The following is a 24,223-nucleotide window of genomic DNA, read 5'->3' on the forward strand; positions in this document are numbered from 1 at the left end:
GTCATATTTTAAGATCATAACAGTTAAAAGCTAGATTAGTTAGAAAGAGAGAAAATATTTTAGGGATCATTGAGGCCTACTGATACAGGTCCCAGTTCATAGAGTAATGTCTTGTGCATTGACTTGTTATGATCTCTAAGAGCAAATATCAGGGAACCGAGCAATTCTGTCTTTGACTTCGTTTCCAAACTTCAAATTATCAATCACACAAATTGATTGTCAGATTGCAAACACTTATCAGCAAATGGAAAAAGCCTTGACGTTTTATTGGCCTGTTATCACTTATTTGATCAAGCCCTGGTTCCACTGAAAGCCCTTAATAAATTGACCGTCATTCCTAGAGGCTGTGTTAGACTTTATCCATTGGTTTCAGAGTCTGCATATCGTCTCATTTAGACAAATACGGTACATACAGAGTGGTCATGTGTATTATGTAATCCATTTGAATCAACATTTTACAAGCATACTGAATGTATGGCTCAGGAGATTGGTCATCTTTTGGTTCTCACAGGATCGGGAAGAAGTGTGAGTTACTCCTTTTAAAGCTGGAACCCCTGGGTATTCCTTCCCCCCATACATGGGCCTGTGGGCTTTAACAATCTGAATCACTGATTTAAAATGAATGACTCAAGAGAGACAGAGCAGAGTGTTAGTGATAAGAGCAGTTTGGCATTCTAGTACAAGTAGCTATAACGTGCTGGGAGATTGAGTCAGGCCTCCGTGGGGTGATGGCATCACTGTCTGAATAATAAAATATGAGAAGCCCCCATGTGCTCTGTATACCATACAGTCTCAATGCAACTTGGTCTCTGACTCACGTGAGTCAGGCTTTTGTCTACAGAGAAATGATTGTGTTCAAACCAAAGAGGAAAGAGGTCTGGCAGTTGAATCATCGACCACTGCAACCACTTGACTCATTTGGTTCATAAAGGGACTTCCTTGTATCAGATCCAAAAATATGATCTCAGAGTCAAGATGTTTGTCTCAGAGTTATGTAATTAGTAAATTAACGAGACCGCATTCAGATAGTGATGGGAGGGAGTCAGAAGCCCCTTTCACATATGAACACTGTACAACTTTCAGATCCTGGAATCAGATCCTTGTCCATCACATGTGTCTGACACAGCAGGAGGTTGCTGGGGTTGGATGCTTTCCCACAACTTCAAATTCTTGGTTTGGATCAGGTGAGGAGGGTGCCACAGAGAAGCTTGGCAGAATAGGAGGAATTTCTAGTAATGGTGTTTTGGGTTGATTTCACTGCTACCTGTATTAGGGCATTTTGTGAATAAAAATACAATAGGAGAAAGCTATGTACTGACATCTGAGGTGAACAATAAGGAGAATACTGTAAGCATATAGACACTTCATAATCCTGTCCAATCACTCCCTGTGAAGGGTTCAATTACCTGCTGCGCTCACAATTTTAGCATGCTTGGACATCATGATAACTGAAAACTAAGGCCTTGTCGGGTGTTGCCTTTCTTAATCTTGAGGTCTGCTTTCAGTTTAGTTGTTTTAATGTTCAGGAGGATATGGAGGAGCGTCAGACGGTGGGTCTGAATTAAACTTCAACATGTGACCAGATGATGAGTTCAGGGCCTCTGCGTGATCACAAGGTCACCTGAGGCTCTCACCTAATCATTTTTGGAATCTCTCTTTGTAGCTACTAATACACACTTACACTCACACACACACACACTGTTGATTTTGTCTTCCTTCCCGTGGAATGACAATGCTTCCTTGTTTATCTAGTTGCCATAAAAACACAATCAGCCACAAGTCAACACTGAGTGACTCCAAACAAGCTGGATTATTGCTCTAATTAAGCTTTAATAAGCCCTTATTAAACGTCCACAGGCCTCGTTAGGCGGTTCATTAAGTCATTTCATCCTTTTATTCCTTCATTAAGTCTCTTTTCTTCTCTCTTTCTTCTCAGGGAGAGTGGGAGTGGTGAGGTCTGGGAGATCACGACCTTAATTCTCTCCAAGACAGACGGTTTAATTAACACTGGAGGAATCCTCACCGGCTCCAGACCTCTACAAAGGGAATGTGCAGGGGAATTGGATTGCCAAGGTGAGGCACTAAGCTAATGTGTTTTTCTTTTACTAGCAATATACACTAATAACCTTTTGAATTACAGCTACCAGGTTCCCTGTATTTATGATGTAATTAGATGGCAACATTGAATGCATAAAAACACACAGAATTTATGAATATACACATAATTTAGCAGTGTTTAGAAGCAATGCCTGGTGATGAAAAACACTTGTTTGATCCAAAGAAAGTATGTTGTTGTTTTTTCTTATCCCCCCCAAAGAACATTAGAAATAAAAAAGTAAATGTTAAATACATTGCAGGCAGTGAGGCCAATCTGAAACTGTCCAATGTAAATTAAAGTATAATTGTAACATGGGTAACCTGTTTGAATCTTTATCCCTACATTATACACAAAACAATACGCCGGATCTCACAGTTGACGCTGACATTTGAGCTGCAGTTCTGCAAAGTTTAGAGTGAAACTGTCACACGAGTCGTGTGAGTTTTTTTTTACAGATAGAAACAGGAAACATTCAACTAATGATTTCATGTAACTGCAAAACTAAACCTGACTGTGAAAGTGAAGAGCAGTAACAGTTTTTACGTGTGTTGACATTTGGTCACTCAGTGTCAGTGGTTAACACCATGCCGTGACCTTTCGTCTCATTATAATCCATCGCAATATAATCTAGAAAACCAAAATGTATCGGTTTCAGGATGCAAAAGAAAAAAAAAAAACAGCAAGGGGATGTAGAACACATGGTTGTCATGCTTTTTGATAAAAACACAGTAAACCAAAATTGTGTTCCCTTTTGTTAAATATATCGAATAACAGAGACCAGAGAGCATAAAGAAGAAGAGGGACACAGACTTCCCCTATGAACTGACTTTAACTTCACAACACTGCAGTACAATATCCCTTTGAACAGTGCAAAGCAAAGAGTCCCCCCTCGAGCTCAACAGTTAAAGATTACAGTTAGAAACACCTGCATGTTTAAGTGTATGCTGCATTGGGGGGATTTCCAGCTCTGTCTGCAACACTCACAGGTGAACCTTACACCGAGAAACCTTTTTCCTTTTCCTCTTTTCGCGTGCCAATAAACAGCACCTGAGCGGCTGTTGGTTGTGCGCAGTGAAGAAAGTTATACTCCAGGCGTTCTTTAGGGAAACATCTGTCTGAGCTCTTACAACATTATACAGCTTAATATTGAATCAGTGCAAATTTTACAGTATGAACATGGAAGGTTCTGTGTCCCAAAGGTGGAACAAAAAGACAAAAAAAGGCAGGTAAATAAAAACACAAGAGATGAGGAGTTGGGTGGCTGTGGGTGCAGGTGTGTGTGCAGAGACAGTGATGAAATACCTAACCAGTAACACATGGAGACTGGGCCAAATTTAGCCCTCTATTTTGACTGAAGGAGGTGGGCATGTGATAGAGTAAGTGGGAGAGGGGATGGATGTGTGTGTGTGTGTGCATGCGAGAATGCCTCTGCATGTTTATTAGCAGTTTGGATCCTGCTGAGGTGACAGATGTTCATAACAGAGGTAGGCAGAGATGAGACGCAGAGTCCAAATTAACGAATGTGTGTGTTTGCGTTTGTGTGGAAATCAAGAAAGCTGTCCTTCACCTGTGTTGTCTTGTGTTGACATTGTGTGCACGTATTCGTGTGTGCGGGCCATATGTTGGCATGATTCAGTGCAGAGAGGTAAGACTCCCACCTTCAGCCCCGACTTGATTGAGTTTCCTGAGGCTTTAACAGATGCTCAAACCCCAGGATTCACCCTGTGCCTCCGTCTATCTTTTGCTGTCTTTCTGTCTTTTTATATCTCCATAAACTCCTGCGCGCCTTTTAGTTTCAGTGCTCCTTGAATCTTTTCCTTACTTATTTTCCTCCAACTGCTGCAGTGGAGAATTTATTTAAGTTGACTCTGGGCCAATTTGGAGAGGAAAAACACATATATTAATATATAAACACCTACTCAAGCAACATATAGACCGAATTCATATAGAGACAGACGTACAGTACTGAGGCTGCAGATATGCACCCACACACAGTAAGAAACACAAGGTGCTTATGCAAAATTAAAGCCCCAGTAGGAAGACACACACACACACACCCTGTATGTCAAGTGATTAGTTACACAATTAGAACCATGAGTGCTCTGAAAAAGCAGAAGCTCTAACAGTTTGTACCTTTGCATAGGGAGAAATGAAACTTGTTGAACTCAAAAATCTTCAGTTGAGCCATATATTAGCACAGATGTTGTACTATTTGTCGCCGTCTCTAAAGAAATACATCCATTATGATCCAGCATACAGATTAAAATCTGCCTATAGCATACTGTGCATCTATCTTTATTATAAAGTAAATTGGGTATGCCGTAGTTTTTTCAAGTCAGTTTTTTTTTACGACTCAGAACAATCTCAAGCTGTTTATTTGGCTGTGCTGCACATTTTGAAATGATCATTATTCAAAACAGATACACAATTACAGTAGTTCCTTCTATCATTCTACACAGAAATCTGAAAACTCAAATCAATTTAGCTGAGTGAGCCAATTCCTTTGCTGTGTGTTTAAATGGCTCTAATTGTAGCCGTAGTCTATTCAATTTAAGCAATCAAAGGGCAGCAATTACAAGACATTGGTCTCCAGTCCTAGGGGCAGAAAGTCAGACCAGGGGTGTACATGTGCACATATAGATACACAATCAGACGCACATGCACATGCATAGAGGCAGTCACCCACACATTTCCTGTGTGTTTCATGTGAGATGCTCTTTTCTTCTTTCTGTTCTCTTGGAGAGGAAGTGTGGGTCTAATGACTTTTCCTCTGCGTCACAGACACTGCATGTGGGAGGCAGACAGCCGCACTGCACGTGTGTTCATGTGAGAACCTTTATGCATATATGTATGAGTTTGTACACAGCCTGATACATGCAGGTCTCTGCGTTGTGCATTTGTTACGGCCTTCATGTGTATTTACAACTTGTTTTTTTTTGTTTGAGAAACTTAACATTTGTATCTTTTTCTGAAAGAGAAAGTTTGTGTGCGTGTGTTTACGGTTTGCAGGAAATCTGCAAGCCTAACTTTTTTTAACACACACACACACACATGCAATTTTTCTCAGAGGAAATGTTTGTTTCACGGTGCTTTTCCTGTGACCCATTTCACATGTGGGACACTTATGCATGTGCTTGTAATGAAGCATGACCATACAGAATTGTATGCAGGCAGCTTGTTTTTGCATGTTCTGGCATAATGCTTGTTAACAGCTACCAATGAGACCTCACAGCTTGTAGAAGTCATTTTTTTTCTCCTGTTTTTGCACAGCCCACACTCTTTATATTGATCCTAATCAATATTTTATTTCTTAGGAGAATTATTGTGAACTGAGGATACTCTGTTGTAATTTCTTTTTGTAAGATATCTTAAATATATGATAGTTTCTACAATACATCTTCTGGTGTTTCCATCAGTGTCTCATATCATTATGGGAAAGCTTTGAAGGAAAAACTAAATCTACCCAACATTAATTTGCTCTTAATTCGTTCTTGGGACTTAAACTGGTTCGGTTCAGTAACATTTGAGGTTAAATATCAGCAGAATGTTAACAAGCAGGTTCCTAGCTTTCACCCACATAAGACTGAGTAATTTTTCATGGTTTGCCGGAGTGAAACAAGGTTAGCTAATCTCTCCAAGCTCGCTCCCCTGAGCTACAGCTGCACTGAGTGTTCACACAGTTCATCTGAGGCCACGGAGAAGTGTTTTCCTCCAAACGAGTACCCATTCAAAGACCAAGGTTGGTGCTAAGCTATGAGCAAGAGACTGTTGAAACATTATTTTGGGTGAGATGAAAAAACAGAATCAAAAACAGTCTTTTGATTGGATCCAAGGCCTTTCCTGAACTCTTCCTGCAAACTCATCACTCGCCTTCTCTTACCTTTGCTCCCTTGTGCCAACTCCATCATTCCCCTCACTGTGTCTTAGGCTCATGAACACCCACTCGGCTTTTTCTTGCCTGGTGTTTCACTCTCTCTGATATCTTTTCTTCTGGTCCTCCCTTCCTATTCCAACGCCCACCACTCTTTTCAATCCATCCATCCAGATCTGGACTCTTTCCATACCCATGAATGTTTACACTTGTGGCTTTCCACTCTTTTGTCCCCGTGTCTCTATGTGCCTTTGTATTAAAGGTTGTAAAACCGTTCATGTGCTGAGGAGCTTCAATAGTAAAAACTTGTTATACCTATTTGACCAGTGTTTATCAAAGAAGAGGAGTTTCACATTAATAAATAATTAGAGAAGAAAGAAAAGCTACCAGAGGTAGATAACAGTAAAGCAAAAACCTAATCAAATGTGTAAATAAAATATCTTAGAAATAATAAAACAATGACAATGATCAAGTTATAAACAATATGATTGATGAAAAACATTTTCCATTAATCATAAAGCTGAACTATAAAAATACTAAACAATATTTGAGAAACATTTCCATTTAAAACAGTTTGACAATCTGAAACAAATGGCTTACTTGCACCATTGAATAGAATGATATGACAACTCTCTATGCTAAGCTTAAATTATTAGCTAAACTTAGCATAGCATACAAAATGTAGTATTCTCTTGTTTGCGATCTGTTCTAACTTTCAACAAGAAAGTAACATCACATCTGTCAGTGATGACATTTTAATGACCTTAGCAGTATGCTTTTTTTTGCTATAGATCTTTTTTATCACCCATAACTTTAAACTTTCTTTTTAAATACTGATTGCTTAAAATACCAATCAAGTATTTACCATCATCTCTCAACAGTTTTCCTCTTTGAGTTAAATCAATTTGATCACATTTCTTTACAGTAATTGAATAGATGGGTTGACTTGGGGTTTGCCTTTTCACTGGGGAATAAGTAGGGAGTTCTGTTCTCCTCCTTCTCTCTCCCTCGCTCTCTGTAGATCTCTTCAAACCCTCTCTCTCTTTCAACTCCACATCATCAGCAGTAGGACTACTGTTACATATGAGTTCAGTTGAGGTCAGACCGACAGTGTGCGCAGCCCCGGGGAGATACAGACTGGCTACCAACCAGATGAGTTGGATGGAAATGTCCTGGTATTCCCTCTCTCTCTCCCCCTCTCTTTTTTCTCCCTCTCATTTCTGAGAGCTTCTTGCTCCCACTGCACGTTGGAGGCTAAGAAAAGCTCCTGGGAAACCAAATCTGACCATTAGAGCCCATAATAATAATAATAAATGAAATACTGTCTCTCTCTCATTTCACTATCACTCCCTCTCAGCCTCCCTGCCTCGCTCTGCAACTCATCTCCCATGTGCACATACACACACACACACACACACACACACACACACACACACACCAAACACACACTGAAATGCAGATTCAAATGATTTATTTATGTCAGCATAAATTACAGCAGTAATCTCTGGTGTAGTTTATGAGAATCAGATACCGGTGCAGATGTTTTTTAAGCAGTGAAGTCTTAAATTTGTGTTAGCTTGATGCCAGCTAATTTTGATTGGTGTGTGTCTGTTGCGTGCATGAGTTTGTGCGCGTGTGTTTGTTTAAACACACTCGGCTTACCCTGACAAGTTTGATCTGGGTAAACAAGGATCCGGCCAAATAACTCTAGAGGGGGGGGGGGAGGGGGGGGTTGGAGGGAGGAGGAGGGGAAACAGGGTCAGAAAGTGTGTGAAGCAGTGAGAGAGGCAGAAAATGCAGACACAGACACTTAGTCAGGATAAATCCTGAAGTCATGGGCAGGAAGCTGATATTTTCCCAGACTTACTTGACTCTTTTTTTTGGAGCCCGATCCGACAATTGCAGCTTCCTCTGAGGGGGCTAATAATACAACAGAGCCATTGTGCAATGCAACGTTTCCCCCCCCTCGCCTGATTTAGCAAGCGAGAAGGCGTTTGCATGAAATCTTTCCACTCCCAATGTGGTTGGGTGGAGTTTTTACTGCCATCAGATTGGATTGTCACACCACAGCGTAATAACGCTCTATTATAGTCTGGCTTAGATGAATAGGGATACGCAGATAACACTGCTCCAGTAAGAAGCCACTGTGCAGTTCTACATTTTCCTTGTCAATCGTGCATTGGCTCTGTAGTTTCTTTACCAGTGTTTTTTTAGGTGAAGTTGTGGAATAAAGTAGAACATAAGTGAATAGTGGAGGGAATCAGGCTTACCAAAGGAATCCAGAATCAGGTCCCATCTCAAAATTACATCAAAAAAAAGGGAAAAAAAGCAGAGGTATCCATGTCTAATGCCTCTTGTAAAAGATTCATGCTCAATACAGATCATGTGGATCATATGTTGTTAAAAACTGTATGGGGGGGGGGGTCTGAAGGCTTAAGGCCCGCCTCAACTCCACCTATTTGCCTGCTGCTAGGTAAATTGTGAGTATTGTGTATAGTAGAATATGGTGACCACCAGCAATGGTCTTCCATAATCAATGAGTGACCACACTGAGTCTATGACATAGATGCTATATGTTAGCTTACAGTTTATGCATGTACCCTGTGTTTGGGGTTGTGCTTCTCCTTTACTGATCTTTCTTTTTTTTTTCCAAATGTTTTTGTACATGTTCTTGTAGCTTGCATTTCCAAACAAATATGCCAATTATATTGGATTTGTCAACTCGTTATTAGTTGTTCCATCATAATATCACTTTTGTTCATCTTTTTATTCACATATTATTTAAAGTTTCAGGATCAGGCAAAACTGTAATAGAAACCAGGATTTTTGTTGCCTCACATTATGGTCATAGTTGGACTGCAAAGTGGTCTTTTAGTAAACTTTAAGTGTGAAATGATGTATTCTTCAATAACGTCTTTCTATGGACCCATTCATGTGTTGTCTGCCATGACATGATTAGCTAACTACTTTAGGTAAAGTGTATAACTATGACTATTCCTCTTTGAGATCTGGTGGTCTTATCTCTGGTTTGTGTTTATTTCCATTACAAACAACATGAACATGATGCAAAATGATTTGATCAATGTTAAATCTCCTCTTTAATACTTTAAACTGATGGATGGTATTGTCTTCTCTTTAAAGGAATTGAATGAGTCGCATAAAGGTTGCTCAGTAAACACCTGAGAACCTGTATTTGCATTTCTTTAGATTAAAAACATCCATAAGGGCAATATGTCGAGTTTTTTTTGTCCCACGATGGTTTGAGTTTTATTAAAAACCTGAACTGTGGGCAGGAATGGCATTGAAAACAGCCCTACACAGATGTGAGGCTGAATCTGAGATTAAATTACCTTTGGGATGGATGGTTTGTAGGGTGTACTTGACACAGCCTTATAAAATATAAGGGCTCTTACACATGAAATATTAACCCTAGCATTGCTTTATATTACCTGCATACCTGTATTGCTTCAGAACATATGGACCTTTAGACAGCACATGGTTTTGCTGAAATTTTAAAGACACACACCTTTGCTTATTATTCAGCTTTCCTGGACACAGATGATCAATGGTGGTCTGGGAGATAAGATGGTAATATACAATCACAAGGAAAGCATTACTCTTACATGAGTTGTGAGAAAGAAGGAGATTTTATAAACCTGACAGAGAACATTAATAAGACAAATCACTTTGTATCCCAGCTTACCCTTGATCAACCCCACAGGCGAAGCAAACTCAGCCTGTCTGGCAAGGTTGACCAGTTTGTGAGTGTGTGTGTGTGTGTGTGTTTTTGACTCTTGCCTTGCATGCATTCCTATCTGTTCATCTGGCTTCTGGCCTATCTCCCTGTTTGTCTCCATGTTTGACTAACCATGCATCTTTCATGCTATCAGTTGGTCTATCAATTGGTGTATGTGTGTGTGTATGTGTGTGTCCATGGGTGAAATGACCACAGGGTTTCCCGCTGTGTTGACCACATGCTCCACTCCCATTCTCCTCTTCCTCATCCCCTCCTCTTTAACCCACCTGGCCGCTCTACCTTGACCACCCATGTTGTTCTGTCTAGCCTGGCTCTTTGTGTGTTCTACTGAATGGTCACATTATTCCATTTTTTTTTTCTTCCTTGGGGTTTCACCTGCAGGGACCTCACATGGGGCCCAGTGTGGTGATCCTGCAGGTGAAAGTAGTGCTTCAGGAAAATACTTTCTATTGGGAAACAAATACAATGCTAAGTGCTTTACAGGACATTTTCATTCAAATATATGAAGGTGCTCACTATTGCTAATTTCTACTGCACAGTTATGGGTCAACCAGTATTTTATACACTATTATGACTCATTTTTCTCAAATCTGCTTGTGTCATATAGCTGTGTGCTGAAAGATAAAGATATTGGAGCCACAGCATGACCAATGTTAACAAGCTTTACCTGAAAAGAATGCAACGAGCACCACCAACAGACCCTTAACCAATCCGAGAACAAAAACTTTGTCGACAATAAAGTGCAAAGGGTAAACTGAGGGGTTCACTCACTGAAGAATGCAGCCAGTAAACCATTGCAAATGATGCAAAAAAAGCCCCATCTAGTTATAAAAGCACACCTAAAAAGTGAAATGCACCTCTAACAGTGCTGCAGAGTGCAACAGCTTCTTGTTGCAGCGATGCTACTGTATATCAAAGAAGCCACTACAAATACACTTGCTCGTTTCTATGTAAAGGCCCTGACACACCAAGGAGATCGTCGGCCGTTATTTGCGTTATTTGAGAGAGCAAGAGAGATTGTGTGTCTGAGGCACAGCCTACCAACAAGAAGAGTCACACCCAGGCTTTCCTTTTGATCATGGCAATATAAAATCCACCTTTGTTTGCCCCATGAAATGAAATTATTTGAAATTGCAGTTTGAAAATATTTGGCATACCTTTCCTTATTTCTTTTGGGCTACCTATCACTCAACCCATGGCCTATAAGGGCACATTTTTTCCTGAAGTGTGGAGACAGGACTTTAGCTGTCACACATGCCAGCTCCTCTACTCAAGCAGACTCTTATACGGTTAATTGCACTAAGCTGCACAACTTTATGAGTGTGTTTTTGTTAGAACATCATTACTTTGTAATGGGACCTTGAGACGGGGAAGATAGTGAAGTTAAATGATGCAAAGTGCTATGAGGAGTTGTAATCAGTTCTTTGTGAATTCTCCACTTATTGACAAACTACAGAGCAAAACCACAAAGTCCCACACCGAAAAGACTAAGTTAAGTACTAATTTAATGCTAATGAGTTCATAAAACAATTCAAGCAAAGAGTTTATCAGTAGCACAAATCTCAGACAAAAAAAATCCTTCATCACTTCTACCCACTTGATCTTAATTCTTCCCATTCTCCCCTCATGGCCACACTCTCCTGTACTCAGAAACAATGAACGTCTGATTTGTCCTGGCCAAAGCTTGTGAGCACAAATACCTGACCAGTAAGCCATATGGTAAGCAAGAGTTTAGAGGTCGTGCTTTTTGTGTGAATAACCTTACCTGTCTGAAATGCTGACATTATTTGTGTGTTTGTGACCCTGCATGGGACTTAAAGGAACATGACATTTTTCAGTCGGAGACCAGAGGTGAATAAGTGTGTTTTGTCTCGACTGATCTCGATGATTACAAGGTGTGTCACGCTGACATGAAGTGAAAAACAGAGGATCTGGCACAAGAAGTGGGTTTGTTTTACCTGCTTCCTTCCTCTGTTTTAACAGTTTATAAAGGATGCCAGGAAAAAAGGGTTGAAATGTTTGACGCCTGTGGCAAAAAAATCAAGAAAAAGTTTTTATTAAATCTGATCCAAATGCATTAGGCCTTGCCTCTTTTCACTGATCAAATTATGGTCTTTCTGTGTGCTCATGAATTCTTGACAGCATGTTACTCTTATTGAGTTAATTCAGAACAATTGAAATAAGTGCCTGCACCTTTCTGCCCTGATGTAAACATCCACTTGTGCCCTCTTTAAACTTTCTTCCAGTCTCTATTTAAAGGGCAGACGCTAGTAAAAGTTGTCAGCTGTCTGCTCTCTCTCTTTCTCTGTAAACCTAGCCAGCTGTCTGCCCTCCACATATGACCTTGTTTTCATGAACCCTGTTCTACGTGTGAGTGAGTGCACACATGCGTGTTTTCATGTGTGTGCGTATACATGTCAATGGGCTTTCAGCGTGACCTTTGACCTTTCCTGACTGACAGGCTAAATCTAGCAACCCAGCCTCTCTCTCTCTTGTCCTGCTCCCGTCTCCTGTTCTCCCCTCTGTTTCCTGACTGATAGGCTGTCAGTGGTACAAACTCTCGGGCTGTGTGGGGTGAGGGTGGGAGTGTGTGGGGTTGTTGGGGTGTGTGGGTGTCACTGAGACAGGGAGGGAAAGAGAGCATACTCAAGTGTGTGTTTGTGTAAAGGTGGAGGTGTGTGTACAAGCTAAGGGGGTCACAGAGGATAGTATCCAGACATTTCAAAAATAACAAACCATATAGTCCTGAAGCTTTGTCTTTGATTCAGTGATTGTGCATACATGTGTGTGTGTGTGCGTGCGTGTAATCGCAGAGAGTATCTGGTAATTATTTAGTCAGGCTTGGACCTTTGACCCCCTTCCTTTGACCTCCTACATCCTGTTCAACTGCAGAGAAGATGGACACACATTCATGCACACACCCACACACTCCAACACCATCACACACACACACAAACACCCTGGGGTTGAAAGGGTCCGTGTAGGTTGAGAGGAAATTCAGAGGTTTAGTGATTTTAGTGAGGAGTTCAGGGAATGAAAACACGAGTGGACGATGAGGGAATGTTCTCAAAATTGATCATCACATCTGTCTGGAATATTTACAAGACACATCACGTAGTAGAGGTAGCTCTTCCCTGAATACATGTCCATATCTGTTCCATAGATCCTTATCAACACAGCTTTTTCAAAGCTCTTGTGAAGTTGAGTCAAGTGGTTATAAAACAGACTGGAAAAAATGTGCATGCCTCAATATGACCTACAAAGCAAAAAAAACAAAAACATCAGCAACAAGATTGATTATTTTAGTGCAGACATTATAATGCCAGAGTATAATAAAAACATTTTATTATATTTTACACAGCAAAGATTCACAATAAATTGTAGATCTGACTGAAGAAAGAAAGACTAGATATGTTTTGTCAGAAAGCAATACTTTCACATGGAAAGGACAAAATCAGCAGGTAGACACAGGGGGCGCCAAAACAGACAAAAAACAACAAACAAGTTCCTCACAGAGGCCTCCAAGTTGCAAAAACTGATTTACCCAAAGGAGTGAAAATCCTAAATAAAGGAAACTGTTATTGAACATTACTACCGATATGGTCTACCTTGGAACATGTGACTCCAACGACTCACATGCGACTGGGGGTGGTAAGGACTCTAGTTGAAACTAGGTTAAGGTCTCAGCTAACGACTCTGATGTGAGTAATCCTTGATCATTAGCATGCTAACGACCCACAGAGGCTTACATTTCTAGCTCCGTCCGCCACATAGTTTAGAAGTGAAGAAAACTATTGGAGGAGAGGTGAAACGTCCAACCAGTCCAGTTGCCTTTGAATTTACCATGACCTGGATGACTGAGAACCTACACAGACGTATAACTGCCAATAACATTATTTTTTTTATTGATTACTGCAAGACCGCTTTTTTTTCATTCAAGTATCAAACTGGCAACAGAGTTAATAGTTTCCTGCCAACATAATCAAGAGGAAGAAAAGCAGCAGAGAAGCTTCTTTCCCTGCTGGATAACATCACTTTGTTCTTTAGTGATAACATCTACTAAGAGCCTTATATTAACCCTCATTATGCCTGTCTGAGCCGAGTGCATTAGTGTGTGTGTGTGTGTCCATGGATTCTGGTCAAAGCATTTATGTACAGGGCATCCAATTTCTTATGTAGTTGAAGTACTTAAAAAGTATTTATAGAAAAGAGGAGGACCACTTTAGCAGCACAATATTGTCTGTTAATTACACTTTTTAATCCCATAAAAAGTGAGGCTGTTTTCAAAGTGATCACAAACTCAAAGACCTCGTGCTGTAAGCAGTTTTGTTACAGACACTGAGGGCAAATAAATAGTAAAACAGAGAAACACATAATAGACAGATAATGCTATTAATTTCACCAGGAATCAACCATTAAAAACACACACAATAAAACAAATCACAGCAGGAGAGAAAACAAAATAAAAACTATAAAATAAAGTAGTGAAGTGGAATCCAATAAAAAATCACTTGAAAGCGCAGACTCAATTATGGTCAGGCCTGAGTTTAGCTGCAGGGAAAAAACTTTGTTTTTAACTGCTCGAGCCGGGTGAATGGGTTGATTTGGTGCTTGGGTGAGACATTTGTTTGGGCAGTGTATGTGTGTGTATGTGTGGGCGCACGCTACTGGTGTGTTTGTGTGTGGATGTTAACGGATGTCTGTGTATATAAGCCAAACAGCCCCTATTCTTAATTCCAGGGTGAACTTGGACTTCCTCTACTTTCAAGTCGTCTTTTAAACACAGACTGATGAAAGACATTTCCAAATGACTCATCTCTCAGACATTTGTTGTTTTCAGAATCCTCCTCTGTATTGTGCAGTATATTTAGCAGCTACAGCTTATTACAAACAATTAATTGGCAATTTGTTAAAGCAGGTATCAAAAAAGTAATTAGTTTAATCTGTTAAATGATTCTGTCACGATTACTCCCTGGGTTGAAGAAAAGGAGGGGTGCATTTCTCGAGTGTTTCTTGATACCACACTAGAAACACTAAAATCCAGCCATTTCTAAATTTTCTCCCTTAAGACTTTCATTACTTCTCAAAGATTCTTTTGGATTTTGTCTTTTCCACCAGGACAGTTTCCCATGTCACTTTTTCTCTAAAAGACAAGTATGTCTTTATACTGAACACTCTGTCCGCCCACGTGGGATGTTCTCTAAGTTCCCAAAGGTGCAAGATGTCGAGCCTTCAGCTGTGTGCTTGTTCAATGTCACCTCACAGCAGACCTGACCCTGCTGACCTTTCACCTTTTCAAGGGTGACCTTGGACCTTTGGAGAAATGACCTTTGATCTTTACAGGTCCTAATGGTGCAGCGACTACTGCTGGTGACAGGAGACAGATGGAAACACACATACATGTGAAGGCGGGCACACATGTGCCGCTGCACAGACACTGAGACACATTAATAGAGTGGAATGGGTTGCTCTGCAGGCCCGAGGAGTGACAGGAGAACCATGGGGACACAAACACATACAGAGCTCGGCTTGCACAGGAAACTGCTGAGACATGCAGGTCAGGCCTGTTTCCATGTTTATAAACCCAGCGCAGCAGACATGCACTCACTGTGTGCGATCAAATTATTTGTTATGCATGCTGTTGGACAAAGTTTTGGCTTGGACAACATTGTCAGCTTGACAAACGAGTTGCTTGTTTTGTCTTCCCATAACTACAGGTCAACTCGACTTTGTTTTATTACAGCTGTTTTGGAAAATGTATGCAAGTATACATACACTCCTAAAGAACATAGCTGCACATGCAAACCTCACCTACTGGAATTGAGTTTCCTGAAGGTTAAACTGGACACTAACTAATTTGTTTTGGCCTCCAAGGGCTTCCTCCTACTAAAATAATGAGCCTCGTAGTTTACCCTTTACTAAACCTCCCCAGTAGACCACAGATGGCCTTTCAATTACCGAGCTAAAACATGCAGAATGGCAATGCATGGCATTATCAATGAACATGCAAAGACACAACATTCTCAGCTCACACACACACACACACACACACACACACACACACACACACACACACACACACACACACACACACACACACACACACACACACACACACACACACACACACACACACACACATCAATTTGCAGAGGGTTTAATGCATGTAGGCACACACATGCACAAGTATATGTTGTATCTAAACGTATGGAAACATACATGTGCACACACACTCACAAACAGATTACTTTGCTTATTTGCTTAGCAAGCAATCTTTGCTGGGGTCACCAATCCTCACCTCTGCACTGCACCAATCTATAAAGCCGGACCCCAGAGACACGGGCAGGCCGGGGTATTTGTAGAGTGATCTGAACTTAGTTTCTGTGCTGCTGCTGCTGCTGACTGCTTCACATTGTGCTGGAGATTTCAGATTTCATATGAATGCAGTATGCAGCAAAAGATGACTGACTGTCAGCTTTTTTTCTTTTCATTCTGAAGCTTTTATCTCATCCATCTGGCACCAGGTTATTTTCTCTCCAATTTGCAATGATAACCCTTCAGCACTCACACTGTTAAGTGAGACAGGCCATCAGTACAATTCAAATGAAGAAACTGACCTTTTAAAAGTTAAAATTTGTGTAGACTAAAAAGTGGAAAAATGGAGTGTAGGAGGACTAAAAAGGCTCTTCCCTCACAGTTTAAATGCACAGTTTTTTTTTCATTTTTGAAGACAACTACGATTTAACTTGACACAGAAATATAAATCTGTGTTACATGTTTTTCTTAATTCCATTTTATCACAACATAAATACCTTATAAATAGATGACTGTCCTTACAAACAAAGTTCATTGTGCAGAAAGGCAGTCTAAACTGAAAGTCTGAGGCACTCTGATGCAGTATAAAAATACTTTATCAACAGGGATGTTACAATAAAGTTAGTAAAGGATAATTATACTGCATCAGAGTGCCTCAGACTTTCAGTTCAGACTGCCTTTCTTCACAATAAACTTCTTTCCCCCCTTCTTCAAGATCATTTTTGACCCACTACAGCACTTGCTTCAACCGTATTCTATACTCGATAAGTCACCTTACAATACGATGTGTTACGATACGACATGATACAATACGATAAGATATGGTACAGTCCAAGAGGTTCAAGACGATACAAAGTGATATACAATATACTATTAAATACAAAATTATTATTATCCCTATAGGTAAATATGACATGGCCTCACATTTTCCATAAATGTAGCTGCCTTAGTTAGATAAGAGGGCAGTCCCAAGCAAGACTGCAGAGCTTTTGTGACTGTAATAAAGACAAAAATGTTCCACCATAGCAGCTGAACTGATCAGCAAAGTATCAGAAATGTTTACATCAAATTTATTCTGATATTCTATTCATTTATAAGATTTCTAACTTACCATATTTATTACCACATCACCACATACAACTTATTACCACATAAACGGAGCACAGTTGCATCATACTTCTTTCATACGTCTTTTTTTTTACCTTTCAATACAACAGCATATGCAAGTCTGACCATTGGGTCAGGTCGTATCCATTAACACTGTGGCACATGCAAAGCTTGAACAACTAACCCCATTATACATGGCCACCCAGTTGGCCTTTTTTTTAAAGCTGTCTTTTTTAGCACTCGTGTTATAGCTGACCTTATAACCAAAGGTTAAAGTTCTTTAACTAGATCTAAATCGTTTCAATGTTTACTGTCTGTAAAAACTGATGATTTATACCCTTCTGTACTACTGTAACCATTTTTTCTAACCAAACTGAGGTTTGAACTGCTGCCGCCTCAATTACGATTCACTTCTGGGGTTCCAAGCATCTGCCAGCCTGTCACTCAAACTATTGTAAGCTCAATGTTGGCAAAGAGAACTAGAACTGCTGATTGGAGTGCTTAAGGATACTTTTCAAGCATTTAATGGGCAAGTTGAACAACAGGGAAAAGTCTCATTTCAAGTTAGATTACTTATTTTCATTCCTAGAAAAATAGTATCTGCACCTGCTTATTCAAGATTTATACTAACATACTCATAGATGGAGAAACAACTCTCCACAAGGAGACTGTATGCATCAGTGTGACGGCTGAATGTTCATTTTGGATGCTATGAGTGTGAAATGTTTGTCTAAATTTGTCTTTTTGAAACAGACTCACACTGTGACACTGAGATGAGAAAGTTGTGGAAAGCTATATGTATGCAAGTCCTACTGTTTAGGAATATATAATTCTCTATTGATATGCTAAAAAGACATTTGGGATTGGGGGTTTTAAAGGCAGATATCCAACAGGGAGTTGTGGGCTAGCGGAGGGTAGCTGCATAATCAGCTCCGCCATCAGCTAACTGATGTTCTGCATAATAGAGATGGGATTTCTGGGTCAATGTGTGTGTCTGTGTATGCAGCGCACATTTGTGTGTGCGGCAGTAGGGGTTGGGGGCTTGTTATTTTATCTGCATGGATGTCTGCATGTCTGCATGTGTCCCGTCTGCATGTGTATGCATGTGTGCAGTCTGTGCCTGCATGTTTATGTGTGTGCGTGAACGTGTGTGTGTCGGGGGCACTGACCTCTTTCCCTACAGGGAGGACGGTCCCTGTCTCATTAGAGGAGAGAGATGAGTAGCAAGAACAAGAGACAGACTGACAGGAATAGCAAGAAAGAAAGAAAGAAAGGGGTTAGAAGTGGAAAGCTGGTGAATAAAAGTGAATGAAGACAATATTTCAGTGTGTGAGGCAAATGTGTATTGGTTGACATTAACGAGGAGTCAAAAACATAGAGAATTTGCATCATTTATGTGTTTGTGTTAGTTCCAAAATAGCAAATCAGACAGACAATATGCTTAAAGTAAATCAGCATTTATATTTCACCCACTTTCTGGGATGCACAGGGCTCTTAAAAGTGCCGTCTGTGGGCCAAAAGCAGTGCTCAATTTTAGCTGGCTGCCTTTTCTAATGTTGATTCTGATATAGTTCGACTAACAAACGGCGACTTGCTCTCCACTTACATTATCTGCTGAAATCATTACAATCATGAGAACGATGCCTGTCTGTTTCCTGCATCTCAGTGTCTGAGTGTGCGGATGTGGAGTCACTCAGCTGAGAGCAGGCTTTAAATATGAGCTTAATATTGCGTTTTACAGCACGCCGATTACAATGCTCTTTGATAGCCTGTTATTAAAGTCATATTCATCACCCTGACTTCCCTTGATTGCAATTTAATCACAATAAAAATGATGTTTGACTTATCTGAAGGCACACATACTTGCTTGGCAATTGGTCTGAATGCACCACATGCATTACAACAATGGGCAGGAAAGGCCGGGGCAAAGGGGTCATGAAGTTTTGTGATCACACAAAAAACCCCCGCACAAATCTCCCACTTCCCTCCATGGAGGTATATGTCACAATCCAAGCTTGACTGTAGTTTAATTGAATCAAGAGGCAGTGTGTGGGTGTTTGAGGTTTAGGAAACAGGGAGGAAGGGACGTGTGGGTGGATGGTGTGTGTGTGCGTGTGTGTGCGTGTGTGTGCGTGTGTGTGCGCGCGTGTGTGTGTGTGTGTGTTTATATAGACTGAAACTCTGATTGTTTGACTTCACGTGTGTATAAGTGCACCAATGGCTCTTGCCCTATTTGTGTGTGTGTTTAGTTACATGTGTGTGTCAGTGTGTGGCTTAACATACATACTAGTATGGGATTGCTTTTCATCTGAACTGTGTGGATTTGTGACACAGTTGGCAGGTTAAACTCTTTTTTACATTTGATTGTTTTTTCTCTGAAAGGGTTGTATAAGCACAATGAGGAAGGAGGTGGGATGGCTCTATATATATATATATATACTGTATACGTCTGAGGAAATCAAAGGAAAACAGTGTAGCTCTGGTTATTGTACGTCCCAAATTGAAGTCACTAAGGGATATTGAAATCACACTCTAAAGGAAGAAAATACTGGGTTGAGGGAGAGAGAGAGACATTGTTTCAGTGATGAAGAAATGTTGAGTGAATGTCATGATAATCTTTGGAAAAAAAAAAAGAAGTACAAAGCAACCACAACAGAAGCCTTCAACCTCACTGAAGCCCACCACCTCATGATCACAGAGCGGTGTGGTTTAACTGGCATAAGGTTCCTTTACTTATTACAGTCATAATCTAAACTCCTGTGTTCATGTTACAGCACTGAGGCCTACACATGCTTTAAGGATCAGGTTTTTTTTTAACCATGTGTGTGTGGCACAGACATTCTCCTTTCGTGTCCCAACTTTAGTGTTCCAACTGCAATGCTTTCAAACCTCCCCTAATGTATCATGCCCTCAGATCAATGCAAGTTTGTGGATGTGAGAAAGAAAGAGATGGATGGCTTAAGGATGAGGGAAAGATTGATAGAGAGAAGTACATTTGAAGAAAAAGCCAAGGGGAAGCAGAGCGCTGGACCGAGAAACAGACAGCAAGGACAGAGATAGAGCAGGAGCCAGATCCAGAGAGGAAAAAAAGAAGAGACGCAGAGAATTAAAGAAACCACAACAGAGAACCAAAGCCCACTAAGTCCTCTCCTCCTTATGATGGAGGGGTGTGGTGTTGGGGAATCTGGCACAACTTCCTACAGTATGGCCCCTTTCTAAACATCTCATATATACACCAAGTCAGAGACAAAGTCACAGCTAACCACATCACAGCACAAGTGCATATGTGTGTTTTTCTGTGTGTGTGTGTGTGTGTGTGTGTGTGTGTGTGTGTGTGTGTGTGTGTGTGTGTGTGTGTGTGTGTGTGTGTGTGGTTAGCTCAGCTACTCCCAGGCTCACAGAAAGCATACGCCGACTGAGCGTGTCAAAGACGTCTCTTGATCTCATCTGTCTTTTTATTGCCTAATCCCTGCTTCTCTTCTCGTTCCTCTCTTCCTCGTTATGTACCCCCCGCCCCCCACCCCCTCCACGCACACGCACACACACACACACACACACACACACACACACACACACACACACACACACACACACACACACACACACACACACACACACACACACAGTGCCCCCCCCTCCTCTTTCTGTCCTTCATCTTCTCCCCTTACCCTCAACACTCCTTTCCATCTTTTTTTCCCTTAAGGTTTGAATATGCCCTTACTTGCTCTGGCAGCACATGATCCTTTCCATTCATGCCAATAAAAGGTTGTCCCTTCTCTGCCTCCTCCCTCCCACAGCAAAAGCACATGCACACACACACACACACACACACACACACACACACACACACACACACACACACACACACACACACACACACACACACACACACACACACACACACACACACACACACACACACACACACACACACACACACACACACACACACACACACACACACACACCACTCTCTCCTGGTTTGATATCTGCCCTGCATATTGAACCTTTCAAAGTGTTCCTGTTTGCTGTAGATGAGTTTTAGATAGTAGCCAACCCGCCATATGGGTCATTCATGCACTGTCCCGATGGGCTGAGAGTGAGACCATGGTTTGTTCATGAATGTTTCATTCGGGTTTACATAACGGTGGCTCAGCTCTTTCCCTTTGGTAGCACACAGGGAATGTATGATAATAAAATGCTGTACGTTCTGCTCACCCATGTCTTTCTCTGTGCACGTCTTTTCTACATTCTCTGCTGTAATACATTTACACCTCTCCTTTGCTCTCTGACTAATATTATGTCAATAACAGCATTAAAGACACATCAACATCACAGTGCATCTCGTAGTTGTATTGTTTCAAATACAACTTGCTTATTGGCATGACAGTTTACATTTGTGTTGCTTCAGCCCAAACAGAGGGAAGCAGCAGTAGTAGTAGTAATAAGAGGGAATGAAAGACATTGGGCAAAAATAGTGATAATGGTTTGAAAGTGATTGATATTTTAATGTCAGAATGATTCTGCATCCAAGTGAACTGGATGTACCTTACTGGTTATATCAACATACAGTTTGTTGGAAGAAAGTTGAATAAACAGCTACACTTGAAACAAACAGAAACAGGAAATAGAAACCTCGCTAAGAAGTTAGTGAGGAAGGCAGAGGCTAAGCCTGTCTTAATATGTCTTTATATGTTACCCTCTACATTAATTCTGGATGCGGTTCTCTGCCTTATGTATTTGTTGTGGTGTTTAGGTCTGGTTAGAGTATAAAGACCATGAGAGTCCACTTGGGGCGATGGTTCAGGGTGATGGATTGCTCAATCAGACACGGAGCTTTAATCTAGGAAAACGCTATTATCCTTGTTGTAAACAAATAGTAAACATTGATCTCTTTTCAGACATGTTTTTCTTTTGAATTAATGCAGTGCACTTTAGTTATGTCATTTATGATGCGTTACATATCTCATCTGGTTAAGTTACCTAAGGTATGTACAATGCACGCATCGCAACCATGATCCCCCCTACCCCCCCAAATCTCAACCAAATGTGACTGTGACCTCTATCTGCCAATCAGATGCTAGAGTGGTACTTAATTCATACTTAGGGCCACAGACCAAATCAAATTATCAGACAAGTTGGGATTAGAATATGTTCACCAGAAAACTGATACTTAGCATGTAAATGTATTCTTTGTTTCAAATGATTTTCCCTAAAAATAAACATAAAGCAAAGTGCATGCTGGTGGGGTTGGTGTTTTTCCCCCCAGTTATTTGGTAATTGACCAAAATGTTGTTTGATAGTGGCTCCAGGTTAAAAAATCAAAGCATCACCAAATAAAGCATATTACAATTCAGCCAATTCTGTGTGGCTTTTCAAAACAATATCGACTATGTGGTTACATGAGCGATAAAGTCAGGGCTAAACATATCGCCATGTCACAAAAAAACTATCTATGGTTTCTTAAGTCATGGCTTTAGTTTCACACAGACTTAAGGTCAAACTGATTTTAGATATTGCATACTCAACCTACATGCCACAGGTAATAAAGACTGAACATGTGGATTTTCTCTTCTCTGTTGTAGTGTCTGTTCTATATGGCACCTTGTATAAATCTATACCGTGTTTAGCAGAAGACAGAAAAGTGCAGATTCACAGACGTTGTGTCTTCTTTCTGTCTCGCCTTGAGGCTGCAGATCTGTCCCTGCTATATTTCTGTATTCCCTCAACAGAAAAAAGGGAAGCTTTTTATTTTCTTGCAAGGTCATGAAGCCTGCAGAAACTTCTTCACAACGTTGGTCATATTTTATTCTCACTGTTCTTGGAATGTGCATGAGGAAGTACTGTGTACGTTTTCTTCCTCCATCCTGTGATATGGTACCATCAGTAGAAACTGCAGACTGCTGTGTCAACTTTTTGATATACACAGTCCTGTATGTGAGGCTTCGTGTTTCTTTAAGCAGACAAGCCTCATTGTTTGTGCCTACAATTACTGAGTAGATATTAATTTACTTCCCCCCTTAAGGACAGCGTGTGGTTCCCTCGTGTCTGTCTGGTACTCAGACATTTAATAATCATCTCAAACAAGTTACTGAGCTCAAACTTTCTTCTCTCCTGCCTCTAAGGGCCAGATTTATGTACATGAAAGCACAGCTCAAATTTCATTCAATTTGGGCATGCAATCTGTCTGTAATTAGCGTCTGATTTACTAAAGCAGCAGATAATTACACAATCAGTGACTGACGCTGCCTTCTAGGCGCTTTCTATTGCTGAAGGAGGATCAACCTTTAGTGCGTCCTTAGCTTAACATGTAACAAGAAACAGAAGTTTAAGGAGACATGTCTGGGGGACGCTACATGTGTGATAAGTCAAAAGATGTGGTTTATCATATGTTCTGAGGCATGAAAGAACATCTTTGTCTATTTATCCTAGGATGGTCTTTTATTGAAACATTTATCCAAGCACAATTTACCTGTCAAATCACAAAGACACATAAGGCCCTATGTGTAGTTTTATTCCATTTTACTGAGTGCTACATTAGCTTCAAAAGCTACCATTACATTTCAAAAGACAGACACCACTCTGCATGAGTCAGGACCTCATCTCCCTTGAGCCGAATCCCTCTCACCACCCATAAACTTGAAAATACTTAATGTCTTTCCATGCTGGTTCAAAAGCCCTATTTCTGCCCCAGTTGTGGTCCAACCTCAGTTCCTTCTCCTTTATGTGTAGCCACCACAACTGTGTGTGTGAGTCAGGTCCATTTGGCCTTTTTCAACCTCAGCAGACAGTCACACATAAATGTCTGCGTTTGTCTCCACCCTTTGGCAGATATCTTTCAGCTGGGCCTTGGAGCCTCTCTGCAGTTTCAATCCAATCATTACCGGATCATTAAAATTATTTGATGAACAGATAGCAATGATCTCCTTATGTTCTTTCTCTGTTTTTGTTTTGATTTTACGTCTACGCTGGCGGACAAGTGCAAGTGTGCGCCAACAATCCAAATGATTTCCATTAGAAGAAATGGATTTAAACAGGTAAAACAAATGCAACAATAGAAATGTGCTGCAAATAT

At 40.6% G+C, this 24,223-nt stretch overlaps 1 long non-coding RNA gene across 1 annotated transcript in view; it reads left to right on the forward strand.

Annotated features, from left to right (window-relative positions):
- Positions 1 to 24,223, forward strand: part of LOC132984243 (uncharacterized) — a 113,202-nt gene that overhangs the window by 54,105 nt on the left and 34,874 nt on the right. Inside the window, exon 3 of the long non-coding RNA XR_009674907.1 lies at positions 1,937 to 2,073. This is a non-coding gene — a long non-coding RNA (uncharacterized LOC132984243). The remainder of the gene's footprint in view (positions 1 to 1,936; positions 2,074 to 24,223) is intronic.

This window comes from Labrus mixtus, chromosome 11 (genome assembly GCF_963584025.1).
Source record: "Labrus mixtus chromosome 11, fLabMix1.1, whole genome shotgun sequence".
NCBI lineage: Eukaryota > Metazoa > Chordata > Actinopteri > Labriformes > Labridae > Labrus > Labrus mixtus.